Genomic DNA, 11,325 nt, shown 5'->3' on the forward strand with positions numbered 1-11,325 from the left:
CCCCCCCAGGCGGGGGCGCGAGGGAACGAATAGTAAGAAGGGTGAAACAAACAGAGTGGGAAATCGAGTAAGAAGAGGGAAACACCAGAGCGAGGCCGCGGCAAGGGCGGAGGTGGTGGTGATGATGGTGGTGGCTCGTGTAAGCGTTATGCGATTTCAAACAAATGGCGAGACCGTGAGCGGAAACGTGACCAAGGATGGCGTCCACTTGGATGCCATTGGTAAGTTTACCCTGCGCCGCGGTAACTTACCGTCGGGATCCCGCAAGGAACGAGGGATGGCAGCTGTCCTCGGTAACATTCCGGCAGTGGGTATTGCGCGAGGCGTCGAGGAGGGGGCGGGTGGCGGAGGACGGTCGCCGGGGGAAATACAACGAGAACGACGACGAAAATCCGAGGGAAGCGCGATTTTCTACGTGAATCCTGCCGCGACGGGACGCATCCCGTTTCACTGCCTCTTCGTTTATACAGTCGCCCTCTCGCCGGATACCTGCGCGATGTCTATCCGCGCAATCTGCCTAAACGAACGCGGCGTGCGCGGCCTCACGATCGTTGCTCCACTAAATGGCTCGTTACTTCGAAAGAGGAGTCACTTAACCCTAGGAGAGAAGGAGCGGCTCTCACTTCATAATGAAAATCTTGATTCCAGAAAGGCAGTGATAACCTGTACGGAAAAGTTTGCTTGGACGAGCTAATTTCTGGTGAAATATGAGTGATTCCGGAAATTCTGATTGAAATGACCAGAGTTTAGTTTTGTTCAATCAGGCATCCTGGTAACTTAGAGTTCTGATAACTTCAAGAGGAATTTCTGAATTGTTTACACTTCATCAGAAACCCACTCAACCAAACTTTTTTCCGTGTGTATGGTATGATTAAGGTGAGGATGAGTAATTTTCACTCATTCGGATAATATCTCATGAAAAAGCAACGCTGCTTGTTCGTCATCTATTTCAGATGAAAAATAAATATTAGAAGGAAAACTCTCAATGTGAGTAATCAACGTCAATATCAAGTCGGGGAATCATCGGATTTTCCGAATCTCTACGATTATCCCGTCGAGTCCACACGAAAGATTCCGCGTTTTGCGATTTCTTACAGTCGACAAGAAGCTCTCCCTCTCATTACCGACAAAAACTCGAATCACCACCTTCGACATTTTTGTTCGTCGAGCGTGACCGGACTGATTCCTAAGAACGCGAGAATATGTCGTGCGGAATGTGGCGTCACACTTGACGAATATCAAACAGAAAAGAAAGTTTGGTTGGATTAACTAAATTCCTAGTGAATTATGAACAAACCAGAAATTCCAATTGAAGCTACCAGAATTCAGGTTAATAAGATCTCTAGTTAACTTGAATAGATAAATTGCTGACTCGTTTGTACACTAGAAATCCGGTTGAAACAGAAATTGAAATAGAAAATTGGTTGAAAGAGAAATTTGATTAAACCAGCATATGTTTTAACGTCAATTCAACCGAACGTTTGTGCCGTGCAGAGCTATTCTTCGAAATAAGGAAGGGAAAGGGACGATCTTCGAGGTTCGTGTCGCGTTACCGCAAAGGACAGGGAGGCGTGCATCGAGAGGTGCATCGCGGCGAGCGACCTACTCGAGAAACGCAGGAGGAACCGGAGACGACGGCGGCGGACCAGAATTTAATTGCCGCGCACCGGTTGGGCGGGGGATCAGAATTTAGCGATCAGGGATAGATCGTTTCTCGTTATTGCAGCGAGAGACAGTGGGTTCGACGTCGTTCGCAATTGCCCCGTCGCGGTAATTAAATTGCGGATACACCGTGCGCGGTGGCTCCTGTATCACGCGGGGGAAATGCGCGCCGACGACGCCGAGAGATATGTTTGTACACGTCGCCGCCAATATCGCAAATGCGCTCGAATACGCGTGGTGCGTCGGGCATCGACGAGACACCAATAGCTCTTAAGCTGCGGCGATTGATTGCGGCGACAGAGTCACGACCAATCAAAGCCTACGGCTCGCGCTTCATATTCAGACGCGTGATACTTGGAAATAATTGCTGTGTGCGCACTTTACTCTGAAAGAAGGATTTTGTTGTCGAGACGAAAATTTGCTACATCAAAATTCGATTAAATTGATATAAACCAGATGTTTGATGATTTGATTGCAACCGAAAAATTGAATTGCCAATTGTGTGTTTCTCACTAATATATACATTCTATTTGGCACAAGTAAAAGACCAAGCGAAAATATAATGCCAACCGAATGTGCCAAATATTTTAGTTTCAGATACGAAAGTAATCTTTTCAGTGTATTTCTTGTTGAATTATCACAGATTCGGAACACGTGAACTTCCTTTATTCATTGACAGACACGCAAACTTTGTTTGCTAGTAGAGAACGCGAATAAGCACACCAAACCAAAATATAATCTTATTCTCAGCGAGAATGCTCTTGTGTATGACCTCAAGAGAGGATTTTCCTGAAACCAAAAAAGAAAAATATTTTAAAACCTCCAAGAAGAACTTTAGTTCTGCAAGCTATTTCCTGCAATCCCGTGCACTAAGCGGAAAGTCTTACCAAAAGGGCACTGCTTTAAGTGAACTATATTAATCGTAATTCTAGATTTTGTACAAACTTTTTTCCTTTTTTTTTTTTGAAAGGAATATATTTATTAGAAGAAATTTTTCTATTATATAAAAACAAGACTCGTAGATCAAAGACGAAATCCCTCTGACTTGAAGAATATTGCGCATAGAATATTTTCTTATCGGCTTTAGAAGAATCCTCTTGAGGATTTCCATATTTAAGAGGATTTCTGCTAACGGCGAGATTACATCGTTTTTGGATGCAGCGCGCGCGAAGCTCAGTGCAATTAAACTTTGCATTATTTTTTTCGTACAATTTGAAAATGAGCGCAAATCGATGTCTCGTCTCGATGCTTAATTGCCGAGATATTTAACGTCGAAAATTGAAAGTCGCGCCGTTCTGCTTCAATCTCTGTTGTAGAAAAGAGCCGATCTTCTTCCGCCCTCTCCCTTCTCCGTTCCCTTCCACGTTATCTTCCTCTGGTTGGAAGAGAGCGTTTGCTCGGTGCGGCGCGGTTACGCTGGGAAATGTAACGATTACATTAAACTGTAGCAAGAAAAAAGAAAGGAAGGGGTGCGCTAATTAAAAATACACAGCTGCGTAAAATGCTCGGTCAGTTTGATTTCGTTTAATTTCTTACACAATGCGACGCTGAAATTACTCCGCCGCGAGGGAATATATTTGCGATAATTAAGAATATATCGCGATAGTAAAGTGCAATTTTAACAATGTAACATCAGTGTGATGGCCGACGACGGCGGCAGTGGTTGCTGGTGTGCCATCCTTTGATAAAATACGCGAACGAATCCACTCTCTGACCGGAAGCGGAAGGATATAATTCGTCGATTCGTGCGACCGCGCGCAGTCCGTTTAAACGCCGAAATAATTTAAACGCGAAACTATATATTACGACGGCTCCTGAAAATTAATCGAATGCGCGCTTTTGAGGTCGCGGCAAGTATTATGCGTCCGTCCCGAATACGGCGAACGTGCGGCCAAATATTTGGCGCGCGGAATTGAAAGTATAACGAAATAGCCGTGCGATATATCGCACCGCGACGCGAAACATTTTCCGCCCGAAACATTTTCTGTCAACGGTGCGAGCTCTGTTCTCTTTTTCTCTTCGTTTAGATATTTTCTAGTTTTCGACCTAGAGTTCCGACGCGTGTTCTTAGATAGATTTCACTGCGATTTATTTTTAGTTCAATAGTCACAGCATTTTATTTATATTTCCACTTCCTATTTGCGCTTTTGATTTTACTGTAAAATCTAAGGGATTGTTAAACTCTAGGGTATTAATGGACTACTTTTCTCTCTTTCTCTCTCTTTCTCTCTCTTTCTATGGATGCGGGATCACGTTGCCGACTTCGAGCGGATTATATCGAGTGTGCACTCGACATCGAATCGCTGATAACATTTGTTCGAATCGGACCTCAATCTTTTGATAAGGCGCGATTACGTTGCGGTCGCGTACGTTTCTACCTCGCAGCTTATTATACGGTGGAAATTCGGCGTTGTATCAAGTTCGCGTCGCAACAAGTTTCGCACAGTGCGTCGGCCGTTCGCTGCTGAAAGGGGCGGGGGCGGGGGAAGGTGTAGACAAGCGTTAAAAGCGCGGCGCGCGGTGTAATGAAAACTTTTGGTTCGGCTTGTTTTGCTGGCGAATTATGAAACTTCTCTGCCGTAATTATCGCGAGAGTGCGCGCAACTGATGCAATAAATTGCGTGTATCTCCCAAATAAATTGTCCGAGCGTCGACCGAATGTCCGATGCGTGACAAATAAAATTCAACAACCATCTAGGACGGCGTTTCATGACGGAAATAAAACCGCGAGAGATACTTTCGTCTCTTTCGCTTCTTTCTTTTTTTACATCTCTCCGTAATAAATATTGAACGTCCGTGTGTTGCATTCTCCCTCGAGGGAGGAACGTTTCGAGGCAGCGACACTCGTCCTTCTCTCGTTCTCTCTCTCTCTCTCTCTCTCTCTCTCTCTCTCTCTCTCTCACCCGGCTTCGTTATCGTTGCCTTGAAGAGAGCGGCGACGTTTCGCGTCGTAGCCAAGCGTGCGAACCGCGCATAAGGACACCTCCGGTAAAATGGGCGGTGGAGGACGAGGAGCTTTACTGGTTAATGCGCGATGCACCGCTAAAAGCTTCGGAACGAGTGGACCATCACGTCGCTTCTGCGTTAGTTTTCATCGATGCCCACGCGGACGAAAAGCTTCGTTCTCGCTCGTCGCTAAGCATTTTCTATTTTCGATGAGCAATAAGATAAGAAAATCGCGCTTTCCCGCCAATTTTCGATGCAAAATTTGGTTTCCATCGATCTCATGGACTTGGTTTCGACAAAATTATTGTGTCATACATTTTTTGCTCAATTTCTTGGCAAATTTCCGATAAATTCACTCACAAGAAACTTGTTTACATCGTTATTTATATCGAATACAAAACTCGGGAGAAATGCTGCAGAGCAATATCACGCTTCCCTGAAAAATAATCTTCCGTAAAATAATAACAATAACAATCCCGTTTCCCGGCGGTGATCACGCGGTCCGTCGACGCGTAAGTTTCCCGATCGCTCGGACAATAATTTTTCAGCGACCAGCCTTCTTCTTCGCCCGTGGAAAAAGCACCCTCGGCTTCTCGCGTCGTGGCGCGGAGGGTCGTGCCTCTTGTTCGATTCACTTTACGAGGCATCGCGTGCGGAATTTCACGTCGAAGTAACACCCGTGGAACGACCCGACCGCGGCTGTATAAGGCGTATATATCCTCCTAACTGTCCCGTATTAGAGGCGAAGTGGCGCGCACCGGTAACCGAAACAAAATCGCCCGTTTCGCGGCGCGCGTCCGACCGACCCAACGTACGCACGGCGTCTCGTCGTCTCTTGCTCCCTTTTCCTCCTCCTCTTTCTCCCGTGTTTTCTCTTTTTCGCGGGAAAGCAGTAAAAGCACCCACTTCCGGCTCGTTACAGGCTATTACGGCCGTGCGCAATAAATCGTTATAAAACCACGCCTCCTTTCTTTCAGGAGTTTATAACTCGTGAGGCTCGTTCGCCCACGTTTGGCCGATGATGCGCTAGAAAGCGGCTAGCGCCACTTCCGAACGACCGTTTTGGAAGGTGGCGATCGGCTACGTGTGGAAGATATCGCACGAGAAGCATGAGGCAACTAAATTCGTATTTACGTGCGAGCCGCACGAGAATTCGGAGTTTTGCTTGGCGCCTCTTTGGAAATTCTGTAACATTCAATCTCTATTGTCCATGCCTGACGAGCGAGTCTTGTGACGCGCAAGCGTTCGCGGTAGATTCTTGTTGTAAAAAAGAAAAAAATAAAAGAATCATCACGAGCCGCTGCAGAGTGAATAAGAGTGGAAGAGATGAATCGGATTAAAGCTCGAAATTAACGTCACGGGAAAGGTACAGCAGCGGTAGAGAATAATCGGCCGTCGGGAGATTTGGCTTCTAGTTTGAAATCGGATTCCGCTCTTCCAATCGTATTCGATCGTTATTATTGGATTATACGCGGACGGCTCTTACATAGTGTACATCAAAGAATCAGCTGTGATTTTTAAATCTTCGAAATCGAGCACTTCCCGCGGAGAGATATTTACGCGGGCAGAAGTAATTGCCAGTTATACATTTTGCAATTATCCGACATAAAGTTTTCGCAGAGCTTCCGTAATATCGACGTACTGAAGGAAAACTCATCGAGATGTGCATTTATATCGAAACAAAATTACGAAAACAAAACGCGGAAGACGCGGCGCGAAGAGCGGAAACGGAAACGCTTCGTGCATTTATCCTTCACGAGAAGCATAAAAACGTCGGGATTGCGTCTCTCAGCTCTTCAAGGATGATTGCACATAGAGAGAGAGAGAGAGAGAGAGAGAGAGAGAGAGAGAGAGAGAGAGAGAGAGGGAGAGAGTAATTAACTTTTCGCAAGCCTTTGGCATTTTCTGAGTTGAAATTTTAGTCCTATTTTCGATTTGAACTTTCTAACATCTGTATATTTTGAAGAGTCAGTGTACGTTTAATACATATGAAAACTGGAGCGTTACACCGAAAGAATTTTGTAATAAAAATGACTGGTAGAATGTTGTAACCGAGGAAAAGATCAGCATTCAGCAGTATTTCATCGTTCTTTCATTTCATATGCGCTACTTATACTTTAGGAACTGAAATATGCTGTTAAAATACTCGCTACGTTTTCAGCGAAATCTGCTATGCGAAATTTCTAGCGCAATTTACTATGTTCCTCAACAAAACAGATCACACAGACAGTCTATCTTTGAACTGTTAAAACAGTAAAATTAAAATAATTTATATGAAAAAGAAAGAAAACTATAATATTCTCTCCGTGTACTCTCTAAGTAGCACAAAACGCTTTGTAGGTTCTAAAAAAGAAACCAGTGAGTTGAGTAAAATCAAGAGGAGTTGATACAAGCTTCAGAGTATCAAAATAGGAATTGAATGGAATATTGAAATAAAAAGTGAGATTATAATTTCAATTGTGGTTGTCGCGATAATGGAAAATGATATGTCGTCGATGGATCGCCTCGCGCGGACAGGAAGTTGATATCGTTCGCGATCGTTCTTACGCCGGTCACGCAACGAAAGACGTAATAACGAGGGAGAACAATAGTGGCATCGGGACACCGCGGACGGCGTCGCCAACGGAAAGATAAATCAGCCCGATCTGTCGCTGTTTTGTCCAACGGGTTGCGCGTCGTACCGCGCGGGAGAATCAATTTCCCGTGATTGACAAAAACGCGAGCATCGCGGGATAAGAGACGAGGGCTCGCGCGGGAAAAAGGGAGGAAGGAGGAAAAACAGTAGGAGGAACGAAGGGGAGAGAGAGAGAGAGAATGAAGCGGACCGCGCCGAGCGAAAATTATGTTCACGAGAAACAGGTCCGTCATGTCGTTGTTTTGTTCACGTCGCCGATAACTCGCGTTACGAGGATGTCGATGACGTATGCGGCAAATTCGATTAGGGGAGAGACCGAGGAAGTCTCGTTTCCGATCTCTCTTTCTTTCTCTTTCTCTCTCTTTTTACCTCGACTTCTCGAAAACCAGTTTCACCAACGTCCTTTCCGGCGGCATACGATTCCCGATCATTCCGCTTTCTTATTAAAACGATTAAATTGGGGGACTCGTTAGAACGTCACGACCTTATAGCCGTATCACGCTAGCGACTCGTGACTGCGGCTGCGATTATGTCTCTTGACCAGTCAGAAAGAAGTTGCTAGCTACTACCGCTTTTCTCATTGGTCAAGAGAAATAATCGCAGCCGCAGTCGCGAGTCGCTAGTGTGATACGGCTATTACGCGAGATAATTAAAGCAACAATCACTCTGCACGAGAGACAGCTTAAATTCGCCGCACGATACGGTTGATATTGTTCTAATAGCAGATTTCCCCGCGAGAACATGGCAGGGCTGATCGGTGACTGTGTGTGTGTGCCGCACGGTAAAAGTCCACGCAGCAGAGTCGATGAACTAGAAACGGGGAAAACGAAGTTTTCCCAATGGTACAAAGTTCGTTGTACAAAATGCGGCTGTAATACCCGAGTTGAAATTTTGATGCCATTTTGACGCTCTTGATAGTTTGCGCCTACTTAAATGGTTTATAGCTTAGATAAAACCTACTTTGACGATATTGATAATCATTAACTTCTCTTTTGAACCTTTAACTCTATCTTGTCAACATTTTGACGCTACTTTGACGCTTTTAAAAATAGTTTGAGTCTACTTAGATAATCTACAACCTAGGTGAAACCTATTTTGATGATATTGACATTCATTTCCGATATTGAATTCTACACCGCAGTAGGAGCTAAGATAGCAAAGTAGGTTTAATTCTAATGATATAATTTACTCCTACTTTGACCCTGATGATGTCTGAAATTTCCGCTTTCGCTTTCTTTAGCGTCAAAGTAGGTTGTATAATAGTAGGATAATAGTAAAGCAAAGTAGGTTCAGTTATGAACCTCTATTGAAGCTTTAGCTCCTACATAGAATATATGTATTTTATAGAATTCAAGGTTCAACATAGGATCAAAATTTCGACTCGGGTATGAAATATTTTTTTAACTACGCCGCTGCGTGTTTCATTCTACGTAAGGTCATACCGTTTTCATCGAGGAAAAACCCCCAAAAGCTGCGAAAATTAAATTCTCTTAAAGCGTCGCGAATTACATGAATAAAGATTAATAATATCACTCAGTGCGCGCAAAGTGCGTTCGAATCGTTGTAGGAATCCGATTAGACTCGTAATACGCCCGAAAGAAATTTCCGTGCGTTTCATCGTGTCGCGGCGTAACGGAATCAGACCTCGTAAAAACGACCTCGGGAACGAATTTTAGCCGCGTAATCGACAAGCGACCCAATAAGTCGATACGCCACCGTATCGCCTCCGGCAGCACTAAATCGCTCGTTCAACGTCGCGTCCCGAAAGAGAGACCTCGCCGCAGGTAACGCTCGTCGAAACGCGAATTCTCGTAGCGCAGCAGCAACACGAAAATTCGCACTATGTCACTGTTATACCCGACAAACCGTTGTCGTAGTTAAGGCTACTCGTCGCGAAACTCTTGGTCCACGCTGTCAGAAGCGAAAAAATGTACGTCCAGAATTCTTAAAAAGTATGTCGAAATCTGTAAGATAGAATATCTGTCTGTTTGTTTCTTGTAAATTGCTACTAAACTCTTTGACTAATTTGCATCAAAACTACATCTTTTCATTATTGTCAAACATTAATTTTAGATTATTTATTGATAGAGTAAAAGGAAAGTGTTTGAAGTATTTTAGGAGTGTACTTAATTGACTGCAAGTGTCGCTTTTTGGAATTTTTTATTTCGACGTGGTTTGTAGGAATTTCGGGCACATGCATTTCCCCGATGTAATAAATCAAGATGGTCGCGGCGAGTAGTCAGGTGTTTTAAGATCGGTCGATACCGTTGTGACGAATGTTACAGTAATTCAGCGCGTCGCATATTTTCCCGCGGATTACGATGCTTATTGTCCGGCTGCAGGTTCGTTACTCACTCGCGAAAACTTATCGTGTCGACCGCGCGTTCGGACATAACGTACGATCGTCGTGGAATTATGCGAAATGCGTGTCGAGTAATCGGATGAGGATAAGAGACTGAGGCCGGGGGATTTGCGTTCCGTGTGATGCATTCCTTTGTGGTGTTGATGGCTGCATGAATAATTGCGAGTTATGAATACGCTACCATAAATGGTGCAACGCGAGAAGCTATTTTTTCCTCGATTGATTGCGTTGAGAGTGAGAGAGAGAGAGAGAGAGAGAGAGAGAGAGAGAGAGAGAGAGAGTCCGCATGTTTGAACTATTCATTTTAAGCCCAGCACTCGAGTGATTTTTTAACATTTAATTTTGCAACATGGCAGTTTTTTACGTTGTTACGATATATTGTTACGGCGATTGTGAGCTCTCGCTGAGCGAACACCTCGATATCATTCCGTAACGGGAACTATTACTAACGGCGCGGAGGGCGAAATTGTTTGTATTTTCGATAGTTGCGAAATTTTATTTGGGAATCGTATTTTTCGAGGAAGCATTTAAATTTTCACTTGTTTTCCGTCAAAAGTGTGTCAATGAGTACCGTAGTGCACTCGAATTTAAACGAACCGATTTTGGCGTTGAGAAACTTATGGAGTAGAGACTTGCATTGGCCACGCTAGAAACGCAATTCACGCACGTTGGAACGGCGAAATTCGCATAAGATGAACATAGCAACAACTATGTTGGAAATATTTGCTTCACATATCGTCGAAGGCATCGATTTATGTCAGCTGAAGACCTTCGTGTCACGTACTTCCCGAGAAATATCGTCGGCTGACGGACGGACGGACGACGGTAGCAAGGCGCCGCGCTGTGAAAGTCGAAATTATTGGCGGAAAACCAAGATGGAAGAGAGCCGAACGATCTCGGAGGGAAACCGAGGTGGAATAGACGACGAGGACTACGACCGCGACGACGACGTCGACGACAGGATCGTGGAGGAGAGAAAATGCGGCGATCGTGCCGCGCTCGACACTCTCGAAATCGCACCGTCCGTCGCCGTTCCGCGGGTCGACACGACGTAAATCGACGGGGGAGCGTTTTTTCGGAAAATGAGATTTCGGATGGGATTCGGCGACGGCGGGGAAAAATTGCAGCGACAGAGAACGGATTGTCCTCCTTAATCGGATTGCCGAACGGCGAAATATGGCGCACGCGCGCTCGCGAGATTCCATTGCCCGTTCGACATTTTCATATTTTCGAAAATTGCGAGACTCTCGATTGGATTTCGTCCGACGGACGAGATTAGCGCCCGGGCGCTTTCATCGCTCAACAGTGAGTTGTCGGAAACCGTTCCGAATGGTGACTCGTTTGGTTTTGCGCGCGGACGAACGCCGCGGACAGCTTGGGATCGCGAGTGCGTTGCGTACGCACGACGGAGAAGAAGCAGCGTAAAAATAACAAGACCTCGATATATCGCCTCTGCGATCGGCAAGATCAACGAATGTCTTTGCTCTTCACTTTGAAAACTTTGAATTATGATGGATTTTTTTTAGGCATTTCCCGGAAATACGAAACCTATTGCGAAACCTGACGCGCGAAATTAACGCGTCAAATTTATCGGCCTGAAACGCTAGGAAATTAATGGAAACGACGCAGTGTGCGTTATGTGGCGGCAACAAGCGTGGCAAAATTCGGTAATGGACAATTTTCGGAATTCGACGAACGACATATGCTCCCCCCCCCCCCC

General features: G+C 45.1%; 1 protein-coding gene and 1 long non-coding RNA gene across 6 annotated transcripts in view; one reads left to right on the forward strand and one right to left on the reverse strand.

The window, feature by feature from the left end:
• Positions 1-11,325, forward strand: part of LOC116850048 (plexin-A4) — a 300,999-nt gene that overhangs the window by 204,578 nt on the left and 85,096 nt on the right. The gene's annotated exons all lie outside the window — the stretch shown is intronic.
• Positions 2,907-11,325, reverse strand: part of LOC116850050 — a 77,011-nt gene continuing 68,592 nt past the window's right edge. Inside the window, exon 4 of the long non-coding RNA XR_004379253.1 lies at positions 2,907-3,078. This is a non-coding gene — a long non-coding RNA (uncharacterized LOC116850050). The remainder of the gene's footprint in view (positions 3,079-11,325) is intronic.

The sequence above is a fragment of the Odontomachus brunneus genome, unplaced genomic scaffold (assembly GCF_010583005.1).
Source record: "Odontomachus brunneus isolate Ranch 3 - 2012 unplaced genomic scaffold, Obru_v1 Obru_scaffold_132, whole genome shotgun sequence".
Lineage (NCBI taxonomy): Eukaryota > Metazoa > Arthropoda > Insecta > Hymenoptera > Formicidae > Odontomachus > Odontomachus brunneus.